At 44.3% G+C, this 14,859-nt stretch overlaps 1 long non-coding RNA gene across 1 annotated transcript in view; it reads right to left on the bottom strand.

Moving 5' to 3' along the window:
* Positions 1 to 14,859, bottom strand: part of LOC124085131 (uncharacterized) — a 53,235-nt gene that overhangs the window by 6,017 nt on the left and 32,359 nt on the right. The window contains exon 6 of the long non-coding RNA XR_009225756.1: positions 700 to 788. This is a non-coding gene — a long non-coding RNA (uncharacterized LOC124085131). The remainder of the gene's footprint in view (positions 1 to 699; positions 789 to 14,859) is intronic.

The raw sequence follows: 14,859 nt of genomic DNA, 5'->3' as shown, positions 1-14,859 counted from the left end.
GTCAGGTCCCTAAAACACCTCTGCAAAGCACCTAAGGAAGAGAAAGAATAGAATCTCAAAGGGAAACCCAATTGGGTTTGTTGAGTCTTTACTCAAACTCCTTTTCCTCTTTCCTCCCCAAACACATTTCATCTTTGGATTCCTTTCCATGTTCTAATATTTTTCAACAGCTGATAATCAAAGGGGATGGGGGGTGGGTAGTAAAGATATCTCATCAATGATGGAGTAAGGGAATGTGTTTATTCATTATTCATTCCATCTGTCAACAGAAAAAGTCTCTTATTTATACAGAAAGGAATTCAGATTTAGATGAGGGAGAGAGATCAGAGGGTATAGAGATTAGAAGAGAAAGGGAGGGAATGTGGCCTAGACAGCAGACAAGGGGCCAGTCAGCTATCCGGGCTGTGCTGCACCATCAGACCCATGGGCCCAGGCTGAGTCTCACCAAGGATGGACAGGAACCCAGTGAAGGAAGGGCACTGCTGAGATGTAGAGGCCTTTCTTCCTGCCTTGATCACCGGACACCTGAGACCTTGCATCTGGGTTTTCATCTACCCCAGAACAACACTTAAGATGAAGCCAAAACCTTTCCTCCTATAACACAACTGGTATTTTTCCAGTATTTTTCACTCTAGTGATGAAATACATGAACCATCAACAAAGTCACATAACAAATAAAAGATTCCTAGTAGCACACACCTGTAGTAGTCCCAGGACTTGAGAAGCTGAGGAGAGAAGATTGCCTTAGTCCAGAAGTTCATGGGCAGCCTCAGGAACATAACAAGATGCTGTGTCAAAAAAAATAAATAAATAAAATAAAATAAAACAAAAATAAAGAAAGAAAGAAAAAAGAACAAAGAAGAGAAAAATAAGAAGAAAATCCAAGGCCATATCCTTTCTTACAACCACCATAAATGACCACCCACTTGCATAATGTGACCTTGAAATCTTTGAGAAAGTGGGTCTCCAAGCCCACCATTGTCCTTTTTTGAAGGTCTCACCCAAGAAAACTGAGTCTGAATCCAAGGATGAAGATAAGAGCAGAAGGAGAAATCTAGAAGCCTGGAAGAAACAAAAAGGAAATGGCCAGGTGGTAGAGGTCTATATATAAAATGATGTGCCATATCTTAGTCCAAGTTTCTGAACTCTGATGAAATCTCAACTTTAGGTATGGGGGCTGATTAACACTGTCCTGGGGTTACTTCCTGTTTTTGAAGAAAAGACCTGGGTAGGAGCTCAGAGATGCATTCTGGGCACCAGTTTCAACACAACAGGATTCTCTTGATTTCAGCATAACTGGGCAGACCTGGTGAGACAGGATAACTTCTCACACAAGGAGAGGTACAATCGGATGAGCCCATGTACTTAGGAGAGGAACAAGATGTCAATGCAGAAGCTGGCTGGGGCCTGAAGAGGGAGGGACAGGCATCTAGTGAGCTGTCAGGGTGATCAGTTTGGGCCACTGTTTTTCAGTAGGAAACAAAGAACCCAGCACTGAAAGAGAGATGTATGCTGACCAAGGGGTGGCTTTCTTGCTGCTTATTCCCCCACTTAATAGTGAGATAGGATCCCACAATATGTGGCTGTCATTACAGGTTCCATGACAATAAGGTGCACTAGAATTTGGTAGGTTAGCCGCCCACATTGGGTTTTCTGGGCAAGACTCAGTTTCAAGTTGCCAGTCTGAATGTTTCCATAAGTAGAATCTAGCTTCCAGGCCACATATTCTACTTCAACAACAGGAGTGGGGTTGCAACAATCTCGAGCAGCAAGCAGCCTGGGTGGGAACGGGGTCTGGCTTGACATCGGGGATGCCCCTGCCCCAGGATCACTCCACACAAAACAGGACACACAGTCTATCAGGATTCCCTGCAGACTTTCTTTTTCTGAATAACGACAACTTCCATCACTTAACATTTTGCTCGTCTGTTGGTCTTTAGCCATCTTTCTCCCAAAATGTAGTAAAGCATTCAATAAAGAGTGGTTAAAAGAGTGAGTCTGTGTGGGTATCTATTACAGTTTAAATACCCTAATCCAAATATCTAAATCTGAAATGCTGCAAAGCCCAAAACTTTTCAAGCACCAACATAATGCAACATGGAAGAAATTTCCACAACATGAAACTGTTTCATGCACAATATTCCTTAAAATAATGTATAATATACCTTCAGGCTAATTGTATAAGATGTATATGAAACACAAATAAATTTTGTGTTTAGATTTGGGTCCCATCCCCAAGTTATGTCTTCATGTACATGCAAACACTTCAAAACTCAAAAAATCCAAACTCTGAAACATACTGTGTTGCTGTCACATTTGCCTCCCCAACAATTTCCATCTTCCTCCAACACTTTGTTTGCAGAGATTTTTCCCACACTAAGCTATTTCCATTCAGTGTTACCTGGTGTCCACATGGTTCCTAGCACTCTCATACTTCAGTCTACTAGACAGGCTTGCTCCTACCCCTAGACTAAAGATAAAAACCTCCTGGTTTTCCCTAGCAAGTCAGGCTCACTGCAGCTGATTGTCCCCAGGGATGAGTTTCTTTGGCAAGGAAAGCCCAATAAATTTGAGGGTAGGGTAGGGAAGTATAAACATCCCAATTATCTTACTTCTTTGGAATGTCTAAAATATGCAGGCAGGTTATTATGAACCTGTGGCCCTTAGTGGCCATCCTGAGAACCACATGTTAATGTGTCCATTTCCATCTCTAAGGGGAAGATGAAGACACAGAAAGGCCAGCTCTCACAGCAAGCCTCTGGGGCCAAGTCCTCTTGGCCCTGCTCCCATGCACAGGGTCCCCATGCAATTGCTATGTTCAACAATACCAGGATCTGGGGTCTCTTTGACCCCAGATCTGTGGGAGCTCTGTGCAGGAGCAGGTACAAACCCTATCTCTGCTAGCAGATGCCTTCTAATTCCAGAGATAAAGGTGAGTAATCCAAAGGAAAGGGCCCCCAACCAAAGGGTATATTTATTTTAAGTAGTTTGACGTCTGTAGGAAGGGAAAAATAAGTGACCGAGGCCTGAATGGAGAACCATGACATTCACAGAGCCCAGCCATTGTGTAAAGAGAAAAAATTCCTCAAGATTGTGTTCGTCCAAGAAATCAGACAGTTTACGGTGCCCGAGTCAAAACACTCAAGGATTGGAAGCCAGAGTTTCCTGGGCTGAACCCAGTTACTAAATAAAATAAAAAGGAAAGAGCAATTAGATGCCATGAATTGTTGAGTGGGTGGAGTTGGTAGCCAAGGCTCCGAGGGACTCAATTCCAGGCCCTGCCACTCCCCACCCCCACGCTGCCCCACAGCCCAACCTGGCTGGGCATACTGGTACCACAGTGGGAGCTAGTTACTTATGGCTCCAACCCCCCACAGGCCCTGGGACTCAGGGAGGCTGGGAGCCTAGCCAGGTCTTTAGGCCAGCTCATCCCAGAGTTCAAAGGAAACCCAGCTTCTCTTGCTAATTTGGGAAACAGTCTCCCCCACATGTCTTATAAGGAATGGCCACCAGAAGGAGCACGCCAGCCCCTCTTCAGCCTTGTTGAAGATGTTGTGTGGGGTGGAGTGGATTTTATCACCTATAGGGAAAAGGACAAACAAGGAAAGCCACCCAAATGGGAACAGTAGGAAGGAAAAGTAAAGGGGGGGGGGGCGATGGGGAGGCTGCACCATAACACTCCAGGGCCTGTTCACCTCCTTCACATCTTCTAGCTCCTGTACCCCCCAGTGAGCTCAAGAGCCACCACTGAAAGCAGTTCATGAGCAAAAAATTCTCTGTTGGCTACGGAGCTCTTATCAGGACCACCCTGGCTGAGGGAACATGCAGGGACAGTGCTGAGGAAAGAGTGCTGCTTGACGTCGCAATGCCCCGTCTGCGCTCCAAGTCACCAAGTGTGACCTGTTTGAAGTAAGTTAGAATCCAGCTGCCTTCTGCCTGGAGAGGGTAAGAAATACACATGGTCCCCCCGGCCAGGCTGCATGTGTTTGGGGTTGCCCAGTGACCCCAGACGATGTTCAGATGTGTCCCACATGATCACACCTCTGAGGCCTTTAAGAAGTGGTCTCTGAATCAGGGATGCTAATGGAGCTGCATGGTGTTTGTAGCTTGAAGATTCTCCAGGGCTTCAGTTCTCACAATTACATTTGCTGAGAGAACCTGAAGCCGTTCCCTCAAGCCTTCAATAAGGTTGAGCTCAGCATTCAAGGTTATGACAATTCAGAGGGAGGTGTGAAATTTCTTGTTAAAGGTAAGATTCAAAAACATCTCAGAAATAAACGAAAGAGGGAAAAACCCTGGCCCAACCTGCAAACTATTAAGTCTGTTTATTTAAAAAAAAAAAAAAAGCTTATGGACTCAGCTTCTTTTCTTAATCATTTAAATGGCTATGGTTTTTGGTGTTTGTTTTTTTTAAAATACATTTTAAGGCTATTTTTGCAAGTGACCCCCACTGAAAACAGAATTAGGTATTTTCCATAGTAGAGTCTGATTCTTCCTTTGCTACCAAAGAATGCTAAAGATTACCCATACCACTTGGCAGAGGGCAGCCTGCACTGTTAGATCACATCTCACTGTTAGATCACATCAAATATTCAGATTAGGCAGGTAGGGCTGGGAGGGGAGACCGAGTTATTTTTTGAAGTCAGCATCAGGAGATGCTATACGGGGACACACCTTATTTCATGGTGGGTGGTCTCAGAATCCACTTGCTCAAGATAGTCTGCCCTGAGCCAAACTGGAAGACAGTCCCTCATCCCTTTTTCACTTTCTGTCTTTTATCCTTTTGTTTCCTGCTCTTTTTTTTTCTAGTCAAGAAAGGAATATAAACTAAATCACATGAAGATATCAGAAACTAAACTAGTCATCCTTCCTGGAAGGGTCTGCATTTTACAAAGCAGAATTCAGGCTAGGGTTGTGGGAGACAAACAGCTGAATGTGAAGCTAGGAACACTAAGAGCAGAATGGGGGACCCTGGAGGAGATGTGGGAGGCCTGCTGGTACACCTACCTCAGGTTGGCCCTGATCTGTCTGCCAGTGGTGAGGGCTTTTTGATAAGGCTGAACTTGGGAGAGTGGGAGGAGACATGGTGAGGGACAGAGCAAAAGCTCTCTTATCTGCTGCACAGCCTTGCAAGCCCTGCAAAGGTGAAGAAAAGCTGAGTGAATTTGATCCTTGACCCTGGGCCTGCTGCTCAACAAAAGTGGAAACTCTGATTATTTGCAGAGTTAGAATCTCAACATAGACACTCCAGTAGATGTGCAACATGGAAGCCACTTTACCCTCTCCACCCTGGAAAACAAGGATGCTCATAAGAGATTGTGGGGAAGAGCTGAAACAGACTAATGTGCTTGAAGGCTCTTTCATTTAGAGATGGTCTGGAAGCATTTGCCAGGTTACTTCTAAAAGCCACTGAATTGGGAGCATTCTCTATCTCTTCATTTAAAAGATGATTTTTTTTTTTCCCCAGTGCTGGGGATTGAACCAGGGCCTTGCTCACATCTCACACAAGGCAAGCATCCTACTACTGAGCTACATCCCCAACCACATGCCCAGGGCATGTGCTCACACTCACTCCCTCTCTCTCTCTCTTATTTTATTGATTTATTTTTGAGGCACTGGCGATCGAGCCCAGGGCCTTGAACATGCTAGACAAGCACTGTGTAGCCACTGTGCTACACTCCCAGCCCCTGAAGAGTTCTCTTTCCAGCGGGGCTGGCTCTCTTTCACACTTGGTTTATGCCTGAGAGAAGAGACAGAGATACTTTGTGATCATGCTGTTGTGCACTGTGCATGGGCAAAAGGGCTACTGTGGGCCTTTTGTCAATTCTCCAAGAACTCTGGGGTTTCAACTCCAGTCCAAAACCCAGTGAGGCTGACTGTGGAGGCCAGTGTAGGTTTAGGCCAGGGGTCTAGAAGTGGACAGGACAACACCCCAAGTGGGCACTATTGGTGTTCCACGAGAGTAGCCTTGCCTGTTGAAAGCTTCCAGGAAAGTGACCTGGTTTAGAACCTCAAATTTGGCAAATAAGTAAAGGAAAATTTGGTCCTAATTATTTTCCAGGCCTCCCATGCTCTCTGACAATATTAGATTCCTGTCAGCATGAACCAGAGTTAAACATTTGTTTTATACTGTCATGGAAACAGGCTCTAAAACACCTCTCCTGACAAGGTTAAGGCTGAAGATTCTGACACTGATACCCTCTCCAGAGTTGTGTGTGTGTGTGTCTTTGTTGCTTCTTTTTTGTTTTGTTTTAAGGTAGCTTTATTTTTAAAGTACGATGAGCAAAGAAAAGAAAGAACACAAGTTGCAATAACCTTGACTTCTGAAAAGTCCTCTCATTCTTGCCGTGGAGCGATTTTGTTTGAAAGATCTGTTTTGTAATAAAGATAAAAGTCTTGGTAGTTTGGATTTCAGCCTTTGAGTTTTTCTTTTCAACATGAGTAATTTCAAATTGTACCGTGGGGTCCTTTTGCCTGGAACGCCATGAACATAGCTCAATGGCGCCCTCTGAAGGTCAACTGGGAAGGGTGCGGAACAAGAATATGCTGAGGCGCCTCAAGCCCTCCTGTCTGATCAGCCAATACAAGTTAGTATCTAGGCCTCAACAAAAGGTCAGGGTGCAGCAAAACCAAGTAGCTGTGTTACTAACCCAGTTCCCACACAACCAACCTGTTTATATACGTGCCCATGTAGCTGAGGAGACTGAGCTTTGGTACAAAACAGGAATTGGATTCAACTCCAGCGCAGATGTGTTATTTAACCTTGCTGATTCAATTTCCCTTTCTGTATATCTTAGAACAAAAATACAATCATCTTTTGTTATCTTCTTGGGATTGGTACCAGGACCTCCTGCAGGTACCAAAATCTGTAGGTGCTCAAGTCCCTTGTATAAAATATAACATTCACATGTAAAATATGCACATACTATCATATTATTTAAATCATCTTTAGATGATTTATAATATCTAATACAATGCAAATGCTATGTAAATAGTTTTGATACTTTATTATTCAGGGAATAATAACAAGAAGAAAAGTCTGTTTAGTATAGATGCAATCATCCTAGAACTAACTATATCATATATAAGCCAAGGCTGGCTGGTTGAATCTGAGCATGCAGATGAAGGATAGATTGCAATACTTTTGTGATTGCTGACTATCTTTCAGCCTCTGTTCTTAGTTCTTAGGCCACTGAATCCTCACAAACCCCTCTGATTTACATACTGTTATTATCCACTTTGTACAAATGAGAAAACAGAGACCAAGAGGGAGTTAGGAAGCTCCACAGCTGATAATTGGCAAAACCAGGTTTGAACTTAGGTGGTGTGGCCCAGAGCCTGAACCCAACCACACAGCACACTGCCTTCCATACTTACCAGGCTGGGCCACTGAATGGAATGAAAAATATCAACTGCCTCACCGTGGGCCTGGCACAGAATAAGTGCTCAACAAACAGCAGTTAATACTTAGGTTCTCATTCTTGGTAGACCACATTCATAAAAGTTCCCATGGATCAGGGAATCATTTACAGGAGATGACTAAGATGAGCTTACTACATGTTAACAAAATCAGTGAACTCTTCTGTGATGGGCTTCTTTCACTTAGCATAATGTCCTTTATGTTTTATCCATGCTGTCACATATGTCAGGATACCCTTCTTTTTAAAGGATGAATAATACTCCATTGTATGTATATAACACATTTTCTTTATCCATTCAATTGTTGAAAGATATTTAGGTTGTTTCTGCATTCTAGCTATTGTCAATAGTGCTGCAATGAACAGGAGAGTGCTAATATTTTTGCAAGTTCTTGGATTTCAATTCTTTTAGATAAAGACCCACAAGTAGGATTGCTGGGCTATATGGTAGTTTTAATTTTTTTGACAAACCCTTCATACTATTTTCCATAGTGGCTGCACCACTTTGCATTCCCACCAAATATGCAAAGATTTGTTTCTCTACATCTCCTCCATTTTTTTTTTAAATAATAGCCATCCTGATAAGTGTCCTATGTGGTAGATAAAGTGCTATGCATGTGAAGTGCCACAGTAATGGGTAAAGAAACACAGTATTTGGACAACTGGTAGACTATATAAAAATTACTATGAGAAAAAAATTAATGAACTCTCATTATCTTTTTTTTTTCCTTCTGAATTCTTAGTGTTCTTATTAACCTGTAGCCATAGGAGAAACACTCAGTTCAGGAAGCACTTCTCTTTATGCACACTCAATGTAATACAGAGAAAGTCCTTCTCTGCATATTGTATTTTAAAGAAAAGAGCCAGTGAATTTGGGATAGGAGAGGAGAGGCAAGAAGCTGTCTTCTGTGGGGATACAAGGGTCTGGAAACATACCTTCCAAAGGAAGGCCAAATTTAGAGGGAATTTCTTCTCGAAAAGGGAGGTGCTGGGTCTCTCTTCAGCGGTACTGAGCACCAGCTGGATTGTCAGGGCAGCTGACTTCTTTACTAGGAGGTACCCCTTTCTGCCGCTTCCTGCGGCTGTAGACTTGAGAACCAAATTTGTGATCTGCGCTGCAGAGACCCCTTCTGGCCAGATGCTCATGGTGCAACACAGCGAATTGAGGACATCTCGGTTGAGGCTGAGAAAGAGGCAGACAACAAAAGCTACGCAGGGACTGTCAGTCCTCTCTGGTCTCCTCTGCAACCTCATCCAAACCCTGGACCACTACACCATTCAATGAGCTCTTCCAGGGCTCCCGCTGAGCGCCAGGGACCAGACAGGGATCTACTGGGAACAGATGGCCACGTACTGTCCCATTCCATGAGGCGCTCAGAGCTGGCTGCAGGAGACAGCTTATCTGGGTTCATGGTTCTATAACCCGCAGGGCAATGACACTTACCCAGAGCCTTTCCAGAAGAGGGGCTCTCTTTACTGGTCTCCCCCAGTGAGCAGAGACCTAGGGAGGGACGCTGTGCAGGAGGGCACAGGAGCCTTTCCAGGATGGGGGGCATGCAGTGGCAGGGGTGGGACTAAAGCTGGAAAGGGACCTGTCTGCCCTGCTGAGGGTTGGTGGTTTGTTCTATGAGCAATGAGTGACCTCTTTTTGGTTTTTAGAGAATAAGAGACTGGACTCCTCCAGGATGTGCACCCCTGATCTGGGGCTGTAATGATTCAGGGGCAAGAGACAGGGTAGGACCTTCCCAAGAAGCCAGGCACATCTTTCCTTAGCCTCAGTTTTTCTGTCTGAATGTCATCATCTCTCTCCTGGGGACAACAGGATGCAAGTGTAACCAGAGGGACTGGCCATTGAAGCCTGTATGAATTTTTTAAAATTTGTTCTTTTTAGATATACATGACAGTAGAGTATATTTTGACATATTATACATACTTGGAGTATAACCTCTTCTAATTAGGAGCTCATTCTTGTGGTTGTACATGATGTGGAGTTACACTAGTCTTGTATTCATGTCTGAACATAGGAAAGTTATGCCCACTTCAGTCTACTGTCTTTCCTGTTCCAATCATCCCTCCCTCCCCTTCATTACCCTTGGCTTACTCCAGTGAACTTCTATTCTTCCCTCTCCTCCCTTATGGATGCTAACACACAATATATCAGAGAGGACATTTGGCCTTTGGTTTATTGGGGAATTAGCTTATTTCATTTACCACGATAGTCTCCAGTTCCATCCATTTACTGGCACATGCCCTAATTTTATTATTCTTTGTGGTCGAGTAATATTACATTGTGCATATATACCATATTTTCTTTATCCATTCATCTGTTGAAGGTAACCTAGGTTGGTTCCATAGCTTAGCTATTATGAATTGAGACTATGAATATCTAATTGAAAGCTCATAATTAGCTACAAAGAAAAATCTCTATCACCACCCCCCCACCACCACCAACATAGAACTTCTGAGGCCATTAGAAGCCAACTCAGGGCTGATTTACAACAAAACAGACAAAACCAAATATATGAAGAAAGGCATTGGCAAACTCTCCTTCAGAACACATGAAGTTTTGAAGGTAGGTAAATTACATCAGCCCAGCCCAGGTGACCCTTGTGATGGAAAAGTGACAGCTGAGCATGGCAAGAAATGGCAAGTGTCCTAGGTTCACATTTATTCAACATTTTTGTGACTTTTAGAAATGTCCACTGAAACAGTGGCCTCAAAATAGAATCCTGAATCCCAGTCCAAAAAAGGCCTTGACATAGGGGGTTTTAACAAGTCCCTAGTCCTGTAGGGACATTTGGGAGCTGCCATGGGCTTTGGGCTCAGCCTTCTGCCACCTGCACAGGCTGAGAACAGAGAAAAGTCTTTAGCCGTTTAGCACAAAGAGCCCAATGCAGTGATTGCTGTCCTTGGCTAGAGAGCAGCACCATTGTGCTAGAAACTTCTTCAATGGCCAAACTGACCAGGAGACCCCAGGAACAACCCAGAGCCTCGCCAAAGTGGGCCCCTCACCCCTCAAGTCCTTTAGCTCCTCTTAGCTCTCTCACATGCTCAGCGGGGGCATGAGGTGGGGAGGGCATGGCCTCACAAGCTCCTATTACCATCAGGGGCCCCAAGTCAGGAAACATGATCCCTCCTGGGTCCCCACTCCCCTCTCTCTCATAACCCTGGCTGACCAGGGGCAGACAGACTCAACACTGCTGACAGCCGTCTTTTTGGAAAAGAGCAGGAAATGGGGCTTTCTGAGATTCTAGAAGGGTCCATCCTCAAAGGTTCTTGTTGGCTGGGAAAAGGTGGCATGTCTACCTGTTAGGAGGTGAGGGGGTAGGAGGCAAGGGGAGGTGTAGAAAGCTGTGGGGAAGTATAGAAGCAGCTCAGGGAATGCAGGGAAAGATAAGCCCTGATAGTTTTACTCTTCCTCATGAATTGTGAGTAAGAACTGTAAGAATCAGGGCCTGAAATATTAAGAGGAAACCGGAAGTGATAGAGGAAGAAGGTTTGAACCAGGCAGAAGTGTGATAGGAGAAGGACCTGACCTGAAACAGTTGAGGAGAAGCTGAGTTCTGAGTTAGAAGTCCATGAATTCTACTTATAAAATTGTAATTTAATACAGTGGTGCACATCTGTAATCCCACTGACTTGGGAGGCTGAGGCAGGAGAATAACAAGTTTGGGGCCAGCCTCAGCAACTTAGCATGGCCCTAAGCAACTTAGAATGACCCTGTCTCAAAATAAAAAATAAGAAGGCTGGAGATAATTTTCAGTGCTTAAGCACCCCTGTATTAAATTCTCAGTAGAAAAAAAAATTGTAGTGAAAAAAAATCACAGTTAAATATAGTCAACATGGGGCTGGGGCTGGGGCTGTAGCTCAGTGGCAGAGCACTTGCCTTGGGCATGTGAGGCACTGGGTTCATTCCTCAGCACCACATAAAAATAAATAAAATAAAGGCATGCTGTCCATCTACAACTACAAAAAAAATTAATAAAAACATCATCAACATGGTTTTATGATTCCTTTTATCCCTACTATGCTTCCCAGGTATAAGACCAAAGGAAATGACTTGAAGAAGAGCCAGAGTTGGATTTTGCTGGGCATGTGTGAAATTCATTCATTAAGCAAATATGTGCATATATATATATATATATATATATGCATTTCATTAAGTATAGATACATATTTGTACATATATTTTGGTATATGTGCATACACATATGCCACAGTCTGGCTGCAGCAAAATAACCGGGGGGATGACGAACAACTTGTGTAGATTAATGCAGCAGGAGTGGAAGCCGTTTATTGTAGGACAGGAGTGGTATTTATACATTCCACACAGCTTATCTTAATTAGCATAAACTAGATACATCAGTCAACCAATAAGGAATCTCCACACTTAATGGCTCGCTGGCGTTACTTCACAAACCACTCCCTCTGGCAATATGCCAGGCGCCATCCAGACTTGTTTACAGACTCTAACACACATACATATTTGCATCGCACTACTCTAAATATTTAAGGTGAACACAATCAATGTCACCTCTGTCCCCCTGATGAGTATAACTCAGTGAGAGACACAGTGTCACAAGGGAACCAAGGGTGCTGTCGATGGATGGGTGGTCCAGACGATGAACCATGGGGTGTAGCACAGAGGGGAGGGAGACTTGGAAAGAGCGTGGTAGCCAAGAAAGAAGTGGAGAGGCCAAGGGACCAGAGATGTGCGTGAGTTCAAAGACCACTTGGTCTGAGGAAGGTCTTAAGAACACTGAAAGAGCAAGAGGCCAGTTAAGGGAGAGAACATTGACTTTGCTGGGAAGAGCTCTCAATGACCGATGGAGGTTAAGCTGGAGAGGAGAGAAGACCACTATGGGGCAAGAGAGGAGAGGAGATGCGGGTCCTTGGAGCAGCACTGGGGAGCTGGGCTGTTAGGACAAGCCATGTGCCTACATATAAAGTTCAGTGGGTCACGGCAGGCAACAGGGAAGATGATTCTGAGACAGGTCCAAATCTGACCTAATGAGGAGAAACGGCCTGGAACATGCTAGAAGAAAGACAATGATGGGTTGTTTATTGGAGGGGCCAAATGGAAGATGAGCTTTTATAAAAACAGAAGACATCTGGAAGCAGTGGTAAATACTGAGAGAACAGTATTTTCAGGCCCTAGTGCACTGAGATCAGAAAGTGAGCAGCTTCCAGTCAAAGGGGCTCTCAAGAGTGTGCACTTACATCAAGGCATCAAGCAGAGAAAGTGGTGTATTACACGGGGCTTTCCAGAGAAACAGAACCAGTAGGTGGGGGTGGAGACAGAATTCAGGAATTGACTCATGATGTGGGGGGTTCTCTAGTCTGAAATCTTCAAGACAGGACCTTAGGCTGGAGACTCCGAGAAAAGCTGATATTGCAGTCTTGGATTCAAAGTCATTCTGGAAAAATTCCTTCCTCCTCTTGGGATCTGAGTCTTTTTTGAGGCCAGGCCTAAGATTGGACAAATCCCTCCCCCAACAAACACTTTATAGATGACAATCTTCTTTACTCAAAGTCTAATGATTTAAGTATTAATTGCATCTAAAAAATACCTTCACATCAACATCTAGACAGGAATTTGACCATAAGTTGTGCACCACAGCCTAACCAATTTGACACATGAAATTAGCCATCTCAAGTAGCCTTTATAATACTAGAGAATAATGGAGAATGTGACTGAAGAGTGTGTGTTAGTTAGCATTTGGTTGCTGTGACAAAACACCTGAGAAAATCAATTTAAAGGAGAAAAGATACATTTTGGCTCCTAGTTTCAGTCCATGATTGGTTAGCTCTATTGTTTCCAGGCTGTAGTGAGTCAAAACACCATGGCATGAAGCATGTCCTTGAGCAGAGCTGCTTATCTCATAGCAGCTGGGAAGCAGAATGAGACATAGGAAAGGGCTGGAGTCCCAATATTCCCTTCAAGGGGACACCTCCAATCACATAACTTGCTTCCACTAGGCCTCACCTCCCAAGAGTTCTACCACCTGCCTATGCACATTTACCACATAGGCCTTTGGGAAACATTAAGATCCAAACTATATGGGTCCTGAGGCCACAATGGCAAGAGTTGGGGAGGGAAAATAGAAAGGGAAAGAGCTAAGAAAGAAGCACATGGAAGCAAGATGTTGAAAGGACAGGAGGGAAATGGAAATCTGCAGAGGGGAAGGGAAGGGGGTCATTCATAAATTGACCAAGCTTCACAGGAGTAAGCAACATGGCTGAATGTAGCCCACCTCAAACACCTGAATTTTGATGCAAACCATTTTGGTGCCAAAACTGACCTAGGATTCAAGGCAGAATTTGGACTGGCTTTCGAGAAACAAAAAGGCTGCCTGTTCTCTCTCAGGTTAAATGCCCCTCCTCTCCATCCTCCATCACCTGGAAATGGCTCTGGATTCTCTCTCTCTCTCTCTCTCTCTCTCTCTCCCTCCCTCCCTCCCTCCCTCCCTCTCTCCCTCTCTCCCTTTCTCAGCAGTGGTGCAGGGCCAGGACCTGAGTTTGGCAATAGAAAGCCTGGGGCATCAAACACCAGGAGGGGCTTGCTCCCTGTTCACAGGGTCAGGTCACCTCTACCTGATGCCCTACATAATGACCACACCCAGCTGCTGGTCTGTGCTACGTGCTGCAGAACAAGTAAAACAAACGTGGCACTTGAATTTGGAACTCACCAGTATAACACTGACAATATTTTAGTAAATTGCAGAAAAGATAAACTGAACTAAATCTAAGACAATAATTAGAATCCACATCAGACACATATATCTGACTTCTACCAGAAGGTGAGTTGAGAATCCAGCACAATCCTGCTCCAATTCTCATCATTCACTAGTGACCAGTGCTGGGGAAACCTGAAACGCATCAGTTTAGACTCTAGAATTTACTTCTAGTACCGAAAGCCAAACCAGACATTGTAATACATCTAAGGTCCATAGTTCCTGGAAGCCTTCTGTTTTATTGAACCCCAGGCCATCTTCTGTAGGATTTAGCTGACCAATAAGCCACTTCTGCGTCAGGCCACACTTAGAGCCTGCCGCCTAGTGGCCACATACTGTAACTGCAGCGTCCAATTTCTCCATCATAGGGAAAAACTGTCCTGAGACCTAGAAGCCACATCTAAGCTGCCACCCCTTCCTTTCCCTTTCTCCACACCTGTGTCCATGAATTATAAACCACTGAAATGTAAAAGTAAACAAATAACAAAGCTTAGCAGAAATGGCCAAAGAACCTGAAAGGGCTCCTGAATGTCCCCTGCACTTGGCCTCCCCTACCCATCTGAGACGGCCACAGGCAGCCAGGGAATCTCACTTTTTAAGTGCCAAAAGCAACAGGAGCCGATGACCAGAAATACCTCTGCTTTTCCCCTCCCTTCTCTCTGGATTATTTTTCCATTACCTCCCGTCTTTACAGCAGCAATCGGGAG

The sequence above is a fragment of the Marmota monax genome, unplaced genomic scaffold (assembly GCF_021218885.2).
Source record: "Marmota monax isolate L192 unplaced genomic scaffold, Marmota_monax_Labrador192_F-V1.1 WCK01_AAM20220418_F8-fsc00062, whole genome shotgun sequence".
NCBI lineage: Eukaryota > Metazoa > Chordata > Mammalia > Rodentia > Sciuridae > Marmota > Marmota monax.
Note: the sequence above shows the minus strand (reverse complement) of the source record. Positions and strands in the feature narration are given on the sequence as shown.